Source organism: Procambarus clarkii, chromosome 66, assembly GCF_040958095.1.
Source record: "Procambarus clarkii isolate CNS0578487 chromosome 66, FALCON_Pclarkii_2.0, whole genome shotgun sequence".
Taxonomy (NCBI): Eukaryota; Metazoa; Arthropoda; class Malacostraca; order Decapoda; family Cambaridae; genus Procambarus; species Procambarus clarkii.
The window spans coordinates 17,541,726-17,554,228 of record NC_091215.1 but is presented as its reverse complement, the minus strand read 5'-3'; the positions used below and the strand labels follow the sequence as shown (position 1 = coordinate 17,554,228).

The window sequence follows — 12,503 nt, the reverse complement described above, 5'->3', positions numbered from 1 at the left end:
CTCGATTCCACAGCTGGCACGTCTGCACACTTCTCTTCTCTTGGAGATATATCACTAGGGGTTCCTTTCTGACGGGAGCTCAACAGAGCGCGGCTTTCCCCCTGTGATGTCTGGCGCTCAAGTGAGGTCAAGAAGCGAGCCTCACGTCTCCAGCAAATTATCCACATCTCCTAACCAGTTATTTATCTGCTTTCTTATGCACTGCCCATAATTTTAAACTCCGTGTAAAATTTACCCCATTATTTTTTACATATGGATTTTCATGTCTGTATTTCCGACCTCCTAGTCAGGTCAGGCTTGATAGAATAATTCTCAAAGGGAAGACTCGTTTTTCGGCTACCTGGGATCATAACAAAATACAATCTCAGCCAACTTAGTCAAACAACACACAATTTGCTTAATATATGTCAAGGTATGTTTAGGACGTCATTTATAATATGCTGGGTTTATCCAACTCCCCAAAAAGTCAGAATTTCTCACATATTAATGGTACAGCTGACTTCCTATGAGCTCAATATAAAAACACACACACATTTTCCATAAATGCTTTAACATTAATAGTGCTAAACTATTCATCTGGCATATGTCCATTATTAATACCCTCTTATTACATCCTCTTCAATCACGTCACCCATATTTATTTAGGCAAACCCTCCAAAAGACTTACTGGTTCTATCCTTAGTTATTTTAGGGCAGGTGGGGTTAGGTAAAGTCAGTAATTTCTATGATAATTTAAGTAAATTTACTACATCCTATCAAAAATGCATCCTATTAAAACCTAAATTCATCTAAATCTATCAAAAATTATATTTATACTACACAAATTTAACCGAAATCAATCTAGCAAATGCTTAACTAACTAAATATAAGCCTCCCATATCTTCACATACAAGCCTATGTCACCTCTGTCCATACATTACATGAGTTAGCTATAGCTCGAACCCACCCAAGTAGGAAAATTTACATTATTTTATGAACATGCTTGTTCATTACCTATAAGATATTATAAATCCTACCCTACACCACCTCGCCTATCCTGGCCTAGCATATCCAAAGCTAGATATGATTAAAGTTGGCGAAATTTAAGCTATCTCCCCTAAATTCAACCTAATTTAAGACAATATCCACCAAATATATCCAAATGTTTTGTATCATAACACAGCCAAAGCCCATTTTTACCGACATTTTCACCTGTTCCATCCTATCCTTCACAACCTCACTTAACCTGACCTAGCATAACCAAAGCTAGATTTGATTAAGGTTGGCCCGAATTCATGCTTACCCACCTAATGTTAACCTAACTTAAGTCAATTTCCACCAAAATTACCCAAATTATTCGAATCATAGCACAGTCAAAGCACATTTTATCCCAGTTTTCACCTATTCCATCTAAATTTAATAATTCCAATATCGAACATCCTGTCTTGGCACAACATGCCTCATTCCCAAAACCTTCACATAGAGTTAGTGCTGTGTCCATCTAGCTATTTCTAATATCCGGATGTGTTATCTATCATCAGTCCTACCAAACCAAACCTAACCTAACCTATCCAACACAACATTAGTGGTCCGTGGATTCACATTAGTGGTCTGTGGGATTCACAATAGTGGTCCATGGGATTCACATTAGTGGTCCGCGGGATTCACAATTTGTTTTTTATTTTTTTATTTTTACATGCAAGCATGCAAGTTGAAGACAATAAATATAATAAAACAACATAACACAGCATACATCAAGACAAGATCATAACACAAAATAGAAAACAATGTAAAAAAGCAATCATATCAATCAAATAATGACAAGAAAACAAAACATAGTAACATATGAAAAAAATCAGACAGAAGCACCGGCTGGAAGGGCCGACAACAAGGCACAACATGAAATATAACACAAGAAAATCATAACAATACAACACGTAAGGCAGAAAATAACACACAGGGCATAGTAACAACACAGAGCAAACACATGAACAAAAACAAAAACACAATAGGGAAAACAAACAGCCAGAGGGGCATACATCACTACATAAAGCACATAAACTGGAAATCAGTGGACATACATTTCCGGAAAACAGGCCCGCGGGAACCGCACATTAAACGCTTCCCAGAGCATCCACCGCCAAGGGTCTCGGCCATCCACCAGGGAAGCCATAACATCTGGAACCTTGGCAACAAACACCCGCAAACATGGGACCCAGATGGAAGTACTGATGAGGCGAGTAACCGCCACTCGTCCCCACATGCAGGGAACCTGCCCACCATGAAAGTTCTCCGGTTCATCAGACAGCATCAACTCGGCAATCGCTGACCAGTGACCTGACGGCATCACAGGCGCCGGCAACACGTCCCCTAGTTTCCCAACGCACACCCTCACAGGCCAGCACGCATCCATCCATAATGTCACTACCAGGCCACGCCCAGCCCCAGTATCCACACCAACCCTGGCAGCAGAAGCCACCACCCCCCACTGCGGAGAGTCCCCTGGCAGAGAAAGAACCGAAGGCACGTCCGAGACACTGGCACCAGCATCAGCAGGCACATGGACTTCCGCCACAACTAACTGCGAAGACAGTGACATATCCGGATCCACACCGTCAATACCAAAGACCCACAGTCACTGAAATCCCCAACATCGGCCCAAGCAGAAGACGAACGCCGGGAACGTTTGGGCTCCAGCTGGATATTGTCAGAGCCTGAAGGAGACCCAGAAACACGGGCACCACTAGCCGGACGAACCGACGCCCGACGCAGAACGGCAGCAGTCTCTACCACAGGGGGAACCGAGCCACACACAGCAGAAGACTCCGCCGCCACCCCAGCACCCAGCACAGCCAGGACCCGAGGCGCGAATACAGGGCCAGGCGCAGCAGCCGAAGACGAGGGAGAAGACGGCGACGTCTCACAGTGAGCACTAGGAATGCCCACGGAAGCAGCGGGGACAGTGACAGGAGCAGGGAGACCATCCAACGGCACAGCAATACCCGGAGGAGGGACAGCAACAACCGGAGGCATGTCGGGCGACGCAGGGGGAGCCGCAGCAGCTAAAGGGGGGGCCACCTCCTCATCCCCAGAGTCCTCCTCCAGAGGGAGCGGAGGGAAATCCTCTTCCCGGAACAAGTTGACAGGAGCAGCTGGGGCCTCAGAGCACCCGGCAGCTTGATGCCCCAACAGGCCACACCAGAAACAGGTACGGGGCTGCCGGGCATAATACACCCGGACGTAGTAACCCATCAGCCGGACAGAAGATGGTATATCAGACCGCAGGCGCATACTCAAGGTACGAATGTTCGTCCGCCTCCCAGCATACCTCCCTGAGGAGAGCATGTTCACCCGCACGCTGACAACAGCACCATACCTCCCGAAGTAACGCCGGAGGAGGTCTTCAGGGAACTCCAGGGGCACCCCATGGACACTGACATAAGTCAGGGCACCACTACGATCCGAAATCGCCACAGAGCCGGCATCACCCGGTAACGGCAACGTACGCCCCTCGTACCGACGGAGGAAGTCCCGGTACTCCTCCTCCCTCACGAACTTGAGAACGACCCGGTGGACTGTAACAAGCTCAACACCGTACATAGCCTCCACCGGGGATACGAAGCATGTCACACATAACCATCTCGATGTCCGGATATCCAGCTTTACTAGTGAACTCCAGGCCCACGGAGTCCACACGCACAACAAGGGGAAGATGGCCTCCCATGTCAGAACCGCCACATCAACACGCAGCCAGGAAGCAACAAACTGGGTGGCAGAGATGCTCACACCTCCTGGCGACCAAAATGGCAAACAACCCCAACAACCAGGGAGGGTCAGCAAGACGGCCTCACTCCACGGCTGCCAGGGCCAGACTAGACGGGATTCACAATAGTGGTCCATGGAATACACAATAGTGGTCCGTGGGATTCACATTAGTGGTCCGTGGGATTCACATTAGTGGACCGCGGGATTCACATCAGTGGTCCGCGAGATTTAAAATTGTGAATTTGGTGGTCTATGAAATCCGAAAAGTTGGCGCCACTGCTCAAAATGATAGGAGGAACAGATGGGGATATGCTCATAACATCCAAGATACTGAGGGGAATAGAGAGGGTCGACAAGGATAGATAGCTTCTTCAGATGGGAGAAAGCAGGACAAGAGGACACAGATGGAAGCTGGAAACGCTAATGAGCCAAAGGGTCGTAAGGAAGTCCTTGTACCCTGTATGGGTAGTTAACAAAATTAATGTTCCCGAAGAAGTATTTGTGGAAGCCACCTCCATCTACAATTTTAAGGCAGATTTGACAAAATATTTGAAAGTCAAAATAGTTAAAGTGAAACATAACAAGTACAACAAGGTTACTTAGTGGAGCATAAAGTGCTAGACCTCACTATCTTGTGGTCACTGATAGGTAGTTGAAATGTCCCCAACACTAGCATGGTTGTGGTACAATACAACATGAACAATGTGCTAGTTTACCAGAACTAGCACAGTTGTGGTGGAACATCTCCCGTTGCAGCATGTGGAGGAAATGAGTTACATATAATTTAAGATAATATTTATTCTTGAAGAAGCTTACCATATGGTCCCATGGTGTAATGGCTAGCACTTTGGACTCTGAATCCAACAATCCGAGTTCGAGTCTCGGTGGGACCTAATTTTATAAACAGGAATTTTCAAGAAAACCCTGATGAATTATACTTAATTTTTCAGAATAACAATTTGTGTCCAAAAGAAAATTAGACTTCGCTAATGAAAGTGAGTTCCCAAGTAACTTGTGTTGCAAGATCAATATTGAAGGTGGAGCAACGGAGCCATCGACCACCAACGCAGCCAGGACACCTTTGCCAGACTTCACTAAGCTATCATCTTCATATTTTGTGTACTATTTAGTAATCAGTTCACATTATTAAGCACTTGGCTACTTTTATCTTCATCAGTCTGGCTAGTCCATAAATCTAATGATCTGCAACACATTTAATATATGAAGCCGTCCGGTTATGTTTCATTTATATCACAGAGTGCCGTTCCCTATATTTAGAAACTTCTTGTGAGTGATTGATTTGTCTTTCAATGAAACCAATTATATTTCACTCAGTCATATATATACCTATGAGAATACATTAGTGAAATTGAATGTTCAGCATATGGTTGTCTATACGAAGTTGTGGGAACCGACCTGTGAGATTTATATTTATTTAATTTATATGAATTTATATAGAATTTATATTTACGTTAATTTATATACTTCGATAGCAATTTGTATGATAAGTGGACTGTATTTCTGCAATAATCTCACAAATCGATCCTCTACACATTAGGGGGGTTTATATTAAATTTATATATATGCAGCCAATCAAACTACAGTATTAACTACACATATTGAAGAGGTTCTTTATCTTATTTGTACAGCAGGCCTTAGTCCACCAGGTATAACCAGGATGTAGACACCACATTTTCCTCGTGTGAGGTAGCTTCCATCACCCTGGTAACTGATGCACAAAGCATGCTTCCTCGTCTTGACCTGTCAAAAGGGCGCTAGCTGAAGCCAGAATCCTAATATATGACAGCTATATCAGAGAAAACACTGTACATGGAACCATACAGACCTAGGCTTAATTACCTTGGTTGAGTCGATCATTTGTGATCTAACCGGCCAACCCTATATCTACTGACATTAATGGCCATAAATGAAAGATAAACGGGTTTCGGAAAGACACTTCCCTTGAGATTGATGACAGCGTGTTGATGATGGCAGATCACTACTCTGATCTTCCATAACACTTCGTCCAAGAGAATTTATAGGAGCCGTAATTTGCTCCACGACTCTGTGGTCTAAGTACAATAACAATGGCTGACCACTCCCTCCTCCCTGACACTACTGGTCTACATTGTCCAGATGACAGTAAGTGATAGAAGGGTCACATTTACTCTATTTTAATTCTGATAATTAAGTTAATTTATATGAGATGTTTTTATGATGGTAAAGTCCAAAGACTAATTTATTTAAGAATAATTCCCACCATAATAGGTGGTGAATTTATAATAGTATGTGGTAATGATATCCAGTTTTCTATAGACGGAAATTCCACTACAAGTTACATTTTCTATGGGTAACTTGTTTATACAACACAGCAATATTATCTGTCTGTATGATACTATTATTAAATGGTGTCGGATTTTCCGACAGAAGTTGCCTCCTCTGTCAAACTAATGTAGTCCTTGGTGTAGCAGTTTGTACTCTAATTCCAACAATTCGAGCCCAAGTCCCCGTGGCACATGATTGTTTATATAATGGAGAAATTGTCTATCAACTTCCAAATAAAAAAATCAATGTAAGTCACGATGACCAATTCAAAACCCCGAAAATTAACCCTAATTTCCGCTTATAATATTACTGACCTCTGTCAACCAATTTGCAACCATTCCTCTCTCTCTCACTATCTAGGAAGCCTCACCAGGACACGAGCAAATATCAGTTGTCAACAGACAAACCTTTATTACACGAAAACACGTACAAAGAAATATAATATTACAGTAAAGCACCCTAGGCTACTACCAACTTGTAGCACTCCAATATTATGTCTTCTTCATCAAATAAACTGTACTAATCTGTCGCTCAGTTTCGGTCCACAACCTACTGCCTCCTCACTGCTTGGGGTTGAATTCCTGGCACATAAAAAATATCTCAACAAGAAAATAAATCAATTTCTCACCTCACACTGCGTCTTTCATGCCAATATGCAATCAAGCACTTCTTCATTCATATCACAGTGTCCATACTATTCTCTGTTCTACGTCCTGAGGCCCACCACTAAGAACAACTGTCTGGATCCTCAAAATTCAGAAAGGAACTCCTGCGGTCCTTCCAATATCTGCTGCACCAAAAGTCCCACTCAAATGCCTGTGAAGTTCTTCTATGCGACTTCACAGAAGAAACATGTAGCTCCGTTACACTCAAATTTCTAATCTACCAATGGAGTTCTACTCCACCACTGGAGTTCAGCTAAACCCTTGAAGAGTCACCATACAATCATCCTCAGATGCGAAGCTCCTCCACTAACTTCCCCAAACAAACCCGTAATTCCATTACCAATCCATAATGACATGTTTTCCTAATAAAATATAAATAAATATATTTACACTAAATAAATTCCTCCTTCCGATATTCCCTTCCGCACACTGGCTCTGCTGCAGTGGGTACTCCCCTATTTTCGGACGAGTCCACACCAAAATCAACTACCAGAGTGACACTCGGGTGCTCCGCCCCTCAGTTGCTCACTGACCTCAGGTGACTGAGGGTGTATCGCTCTTCCCCCCCCCCCCCCCCCCCCCAACAATGTCCGCTCATCTCTAACTCCTCATTTCTATTCACTATAATTATAAAATTTCTAACCTATATTCACATACGTTTCCTGCAATCACTAGGCACACCATCAAACACTAATAAACAATCTATTAACTAATAAAGCTTAGTCCAATAAGTGAGCTTACCATAAAATTTCAGAAAGTGACGACGTTTGCCCTCTGACACTCCAACGTAGCTTTACTCTGGGCCGTCCAACAAAATCCTTTAGGACTGTCTCTCCAAGCTTTTTTCAGTCCTTATTTGAACACACGAAGTTGCCTGGCAGGCTTCATGCAGAGACACCCGCTTACTTTCCTCCACTGGAAGGAATATCACACATGAGAGTCCACACAGGACATGACTGACCTCTAGGCTTTAGGTCGCCTCTAATATCGTCACGATCACTGAGAAATGACGTACGACGTCCCTGCAGCTTCCTCACACTTTATAACAAGTAGCCTTCACTCAACCACTAAACAGGAACTATGTTCTTTTTTCTTCCCAGGAGGTCAACGACGTACGTCCATTGCTGACGACTGTAGCAACACAAGTGACGCGTTACGACCTCCGTCTGCGTCACGTCACGTCACAAAATGTCGACAATTCATCCCATCTAACTTTTATATGACGTTCAATCCTCTGCTTGTATCTAATTAGTCATTCACCGACGTTTACTTAATAAACTTCCTTCCCCTGACATCCTAATCTCTGGTCAGGTGTGTAGAATAACTCACTCACTCTCTCTTTCTCTCTCTCTCTCTCTCTCTCTCTCTCTCTCTCTCTCTCTCTCTCTCTCTCTCTCTCTCTCTCTCTCTCTCTCTCTCTCTCTCTCTCTCTCTCTCACCGTGAGTGGGACCACTGTATGGTACACCGTGAGTGGGACCACTGTATGGTACACCGTGAGTGGGACCACTGTATGGTACACCATGAGTGGGACCACTGTATGGTACACCATGAGTGGGACCACTGTATGGTACTCTGGACTGCATCGCTCGATGAGGATATGATCACAGATGGAACTGATGGGGATATGATCACAACATACAAGATACTGAAGGGAATGGATATGGTTCACAAGGACAGCTACTTCAGATGGGAGAAAGCAGGACAAGAGGACACAGGTGGAAGCTGGAAACGTTAATGAGCCGAAGGGTCGTAAGGAAGTCCTCGTACCCTGTACAGGTAGTTAACAAGAGTAATGCTCCAGAAGAAGTATTTGTGGAGTCCACCTCCATCTACAACTTTAATTAAGGAAGATTTGACAAAACATTTGAAAGTCAAAAGAGTTAAAGTGAAACACAACAAGGTTAGTTAGTGAGTCATAAAGTGCTAGACCTCACTACGCCGTAGTCACTGATAGGTAGTTGAAATGTCCCCAACACTACCATGGTTGTGGTACAATACAACATGAACAATGTGCTAGTTTACCAGAACTAGCACAGTTGTGGTGGAATATCTCCCGTTGCAGCATGTGGAGGAATTGAGTTACAAAAGTATTTAAGATAATATTTATTCTTGAAGGGCCTTACCATATGGTCCCATGGTGTAATGGCTAGCACTTTGGACTCTGAATCCAACAATCCGAGTTCGAGTCTCGGTGGGACCTCATTTTATAAACAGGAATTTTCAAGAAAACCCTGATGAATTATACTTAATTTTTAGAATAACAATTTGTGTTCAAAAGAAAATTAGACCTCGGTAATGAAAGTGAGTTCCCAAGTAACTTGTGTTGCAAGATCAATGTTGAAGGTGGAGCAACGGAGCCATCGACCACCAACGCAGCCAGGACACCTTTGTCAGACTTCACTAAGCTATCATCTTCATATTTTGTGTACTATTTAGTAATCCGTTCACATTATTAAGCACTTGGCTACTTTTATCTTCATCAGGCTGGCTAGTCCATAAATCTAATGATCTGCAACACATTTAATATATGAAGCCGTCCGGGAATGTTTCATATATATCACAGAGTGCCGTTCCCTATATTTAGAAACTTCTTGTGAGTGAGTGATTTGACTTTCAATTAATCCAATTGTATTTATCTTAGTTATATATATAACTCTATGAAAATATACATCAGTGAAATTGAATGTTCAGCATATGGTTGTCTATACGAAGTTGCCTCCGCTGTCAAACTAACGAGGTCCACGGTGTAGTGGTTACCACTGTGGATCCAACAATCCAACAATCCGAGCCCAAGTCTCGGTGGCCCTGATTGTTTATATGATGCAGAAATTGTGTATCAACTTCCACATAAACAAAATAAATGTTAGTCACGATGACCAATTCAGAAATCCCGAAAATGACTGCTCTAACTTCTGGCAGGTCAGTAACCTAGTTATTACCTTACCAGGAGTAGATGAATTTCGGACATCCAGGTCCGAAACAGAATTTCAGGGTTAACTTTGCAGCATTGTGAGCCAGAACGGGCTGGTGGAGTGGGTCCTGGAGGCGCTTGCTCACATTATTTTGGCTCATTACATTTGAACATTAATTGTTATTCTTAATATTAAATATTATTCAACACTGTGTTTGTTGAAAAGTGTGTTTTATTGTTTATAAAGGCAGGTCCCACCGAGACTCGAACTCGGATTGTTGGATTCAGAGTCCAAAGTGCTAGCCATTACACCATGGGACCATATGGTAAAGCCTTTTAAGAGTTAATACTTTTGCAACTTATATGTAGCTCTGTTACCATACATGTTGCAGTGTTACCATACATGTTGTAGTGTTACCATACATGTTGCAGTGTTACCATGCATGTTGTAGTGTTACCATACATGTTGTAGTGTTACCATACATGTTGCAGTGTTACCATACATGTTGCAGTGTTATCATACATGTTGCAGTGTTATCATACATGTTGCAGTGTTATCATACATGTTGCAGTGTTACCATACATGTTGCAGTGTTACCATACATGTTGCAGTGTTATCATACATGTTGCAGTGTTATCATACATGTTGCAGTGTTATCATACATGTTGCAGTGTTACCATACATGTTGCAGTGTTACCATACATGTTGCAGTGTTACCATAAATGTTGCAGTGTTACCATACATGTTGCAGTTTTACCATACATGTTGCAGTGTTACCATAAATGTTGCAGTGTTACCATACATGTTGCAGTGTTATCATACATGTTGCAGTGTTATCATACATGTTGCAGTGTTATCATACATGTTGCAGTGTTACCATACATGTTGCAGTGTTACCATACATGTTGCAGTGTTACCATAAATGTTGCAGTGTTACCATACATGTTGCAGTGTTACCATACATGTTGCAGTGTTACCATAAATGTTGCAGTGTTATCATACATGTTGCAGTGTTATCATACATGTTGCAGTGTTACCATACATGTTGTAGTGTTACCATACATGTTGTAGTGTTACCATACATGTTGCAGTGTTACCATACATGTTGCAGTGTTATCATACATGTTGCAGTGTTATCATACATGTTGCAGTGTTATCATACATGTTGCAGTGTTACCATACATGTTGCAGTGTTACCATACATGTTGCAGTGTTATCATACATGTTGCAGTGTTATCATACATGTTGCAGTGTTATCATACATGTTGCAGTGTTACCATACATGTTGCAGTGTTACCATACATGTTGCAGTGTTACCATAAATGTTGCAGTGTTACCATACATGTTGCAGTTTTACCATACATGTTGCAGTGTTACCATAAATGTTGCAGTGTTACCATACATGTTGCAGTGTTATCATACATGTTGCAGTGTTATCATACATGTTGCAGTGTTATCATACATGTTGCAGTGTTACCATACATGTTGCAGTGTTACCATACATGTTGCAGTGTTACCATAAATGTTACAGTGTTACCATACATGTTGCAGTGTTACCATACATGTTGCAGTGTTACCATAAATGTTGCAGTGTTACCATACATGTTGCAGTGTTATCATACATGTTGCAGTGTTACCATACATGTTGCAGTGTTACCATACATGTTGCAGTGTTACCATACATGTTGCAGTGTTACCATACATGTTGCAGTGTTACCATAAATGTTGCAGTGTTACCATACATGTTGCAGTGTTACCATACATGTTGCAGTGTTACCATACATGTTGCAGTGTTACCATACATGTTGCAGTGTTACCATACATGTTGCAGTGTTACCATACATGTTGCAGTGTTACCATACATGTTGCAGTGTTACCATACATGTTGCAGTGTTACCATACATGTTGCAGTGTTACCATACATGTTGTAGTGTTACCATACATGTTGCAGTGGTATCATACATGTTGTAGTGTTACCATACATGTTGCAGTGTTACCATACATGTTGCAGTGTTACCATACATGTTGCAGTGTTATCATACATGTTGCAGTGTTATCATACATGTTGCAGTGTTATCATACATGTTGCAGTGTTACCATACATGTTGCAGTGTTACCATACATGTTGCAGTGTTACCATAAATGTTGCAGTGTTACCATACATGTTGCAGTGTTATCATACATGTTGCAGTGTTACCATACATGTTGCAGTGTTATCATACATGTTGCAGTGTTACCATACATGTTGCAGTGTTACCATACATGTTGCAGTGTTATCATACATGTTGCAGTGTTACCATACATGTTGCAGTGTTATCATACATGTTGCAGTGTTACCATACTTGTTGCAGTGTTACCATACATGTTGCAGTGTTACCATACATGTTGCAGTGTTACCATACATGTTGCAGTGTTACCATACATGTTGCAGTGTTACCATACATGTTGCAGTGTTACCATACATGTTGCAGTGTTACCATACATGTTGCAGTGTTATCATACATGTTGCAGTGTTACCATACATGTTGCAGTGTTACCATACATGTTGCAGTGTTATCATACATGTTGCAGTGTTATCATACATGTTGCAGTGTTATCATACATGTTGCAGTGTTATCATACATGTTGCAGTGTTACCATACATGTTGCAGTGTTATCATACATGTTGCAGTGTTACCATACATGTTGCAGTGTTACCATACATGTTGCAGTGTTATCATACATGTTGCAGTGTTACCATACATGTTGCAGTGTTACCATACATGTTGCAGTGTTACCATACATGTTGCAGTGTTATCATACATGTTGCAGTGTTACCATACATGTTGCAGTGTTACCATACATGTTGCAGTGTTA

General features: G+C 42.0%; 3 non-coding genes across 3 annotated transcripts; 2 read left to right on the top strand and 1 right to left on the bottom strand.

The window, feature by feature from the left end:
* The first annotated feature begins 4,565 nt into the window (after window positions 1–4,565).
* Window positions 4,566–4,637, top strand: TRNAQ-CUG (transfer RNA glutamine (anticodon CUG)). The gene has a single exon. It is a non-coding gene; the product is annotated as a tRNA-Gln (tRNA).
* Window positions 4,638–8,863: 4,226 nt separating this feature from the next.
* Window positions 8,864–8,935, top strand: TRNAQ-CUG (transfer RNA glutamine (anticodon CUG)). The gene has a single exon. It is a non-coding gene; the product is annotated as a tRNA-Gln (tRNA).
* Window positions 8,936–9,895: 960 nt separating this feature from the next.
* On the bottom strand, window positions 9,896–9,967 carry TRNAQ-CUG (transfer RNA glutamine (anticodon CUG)). The gene has a single exon. It is a non-coding gene; the product is annotated as a tRNA-Gln (tRNA).
* Between the last annotated feature and the right edge of the window lie 2,536 nt (window positions 9,968–12,503).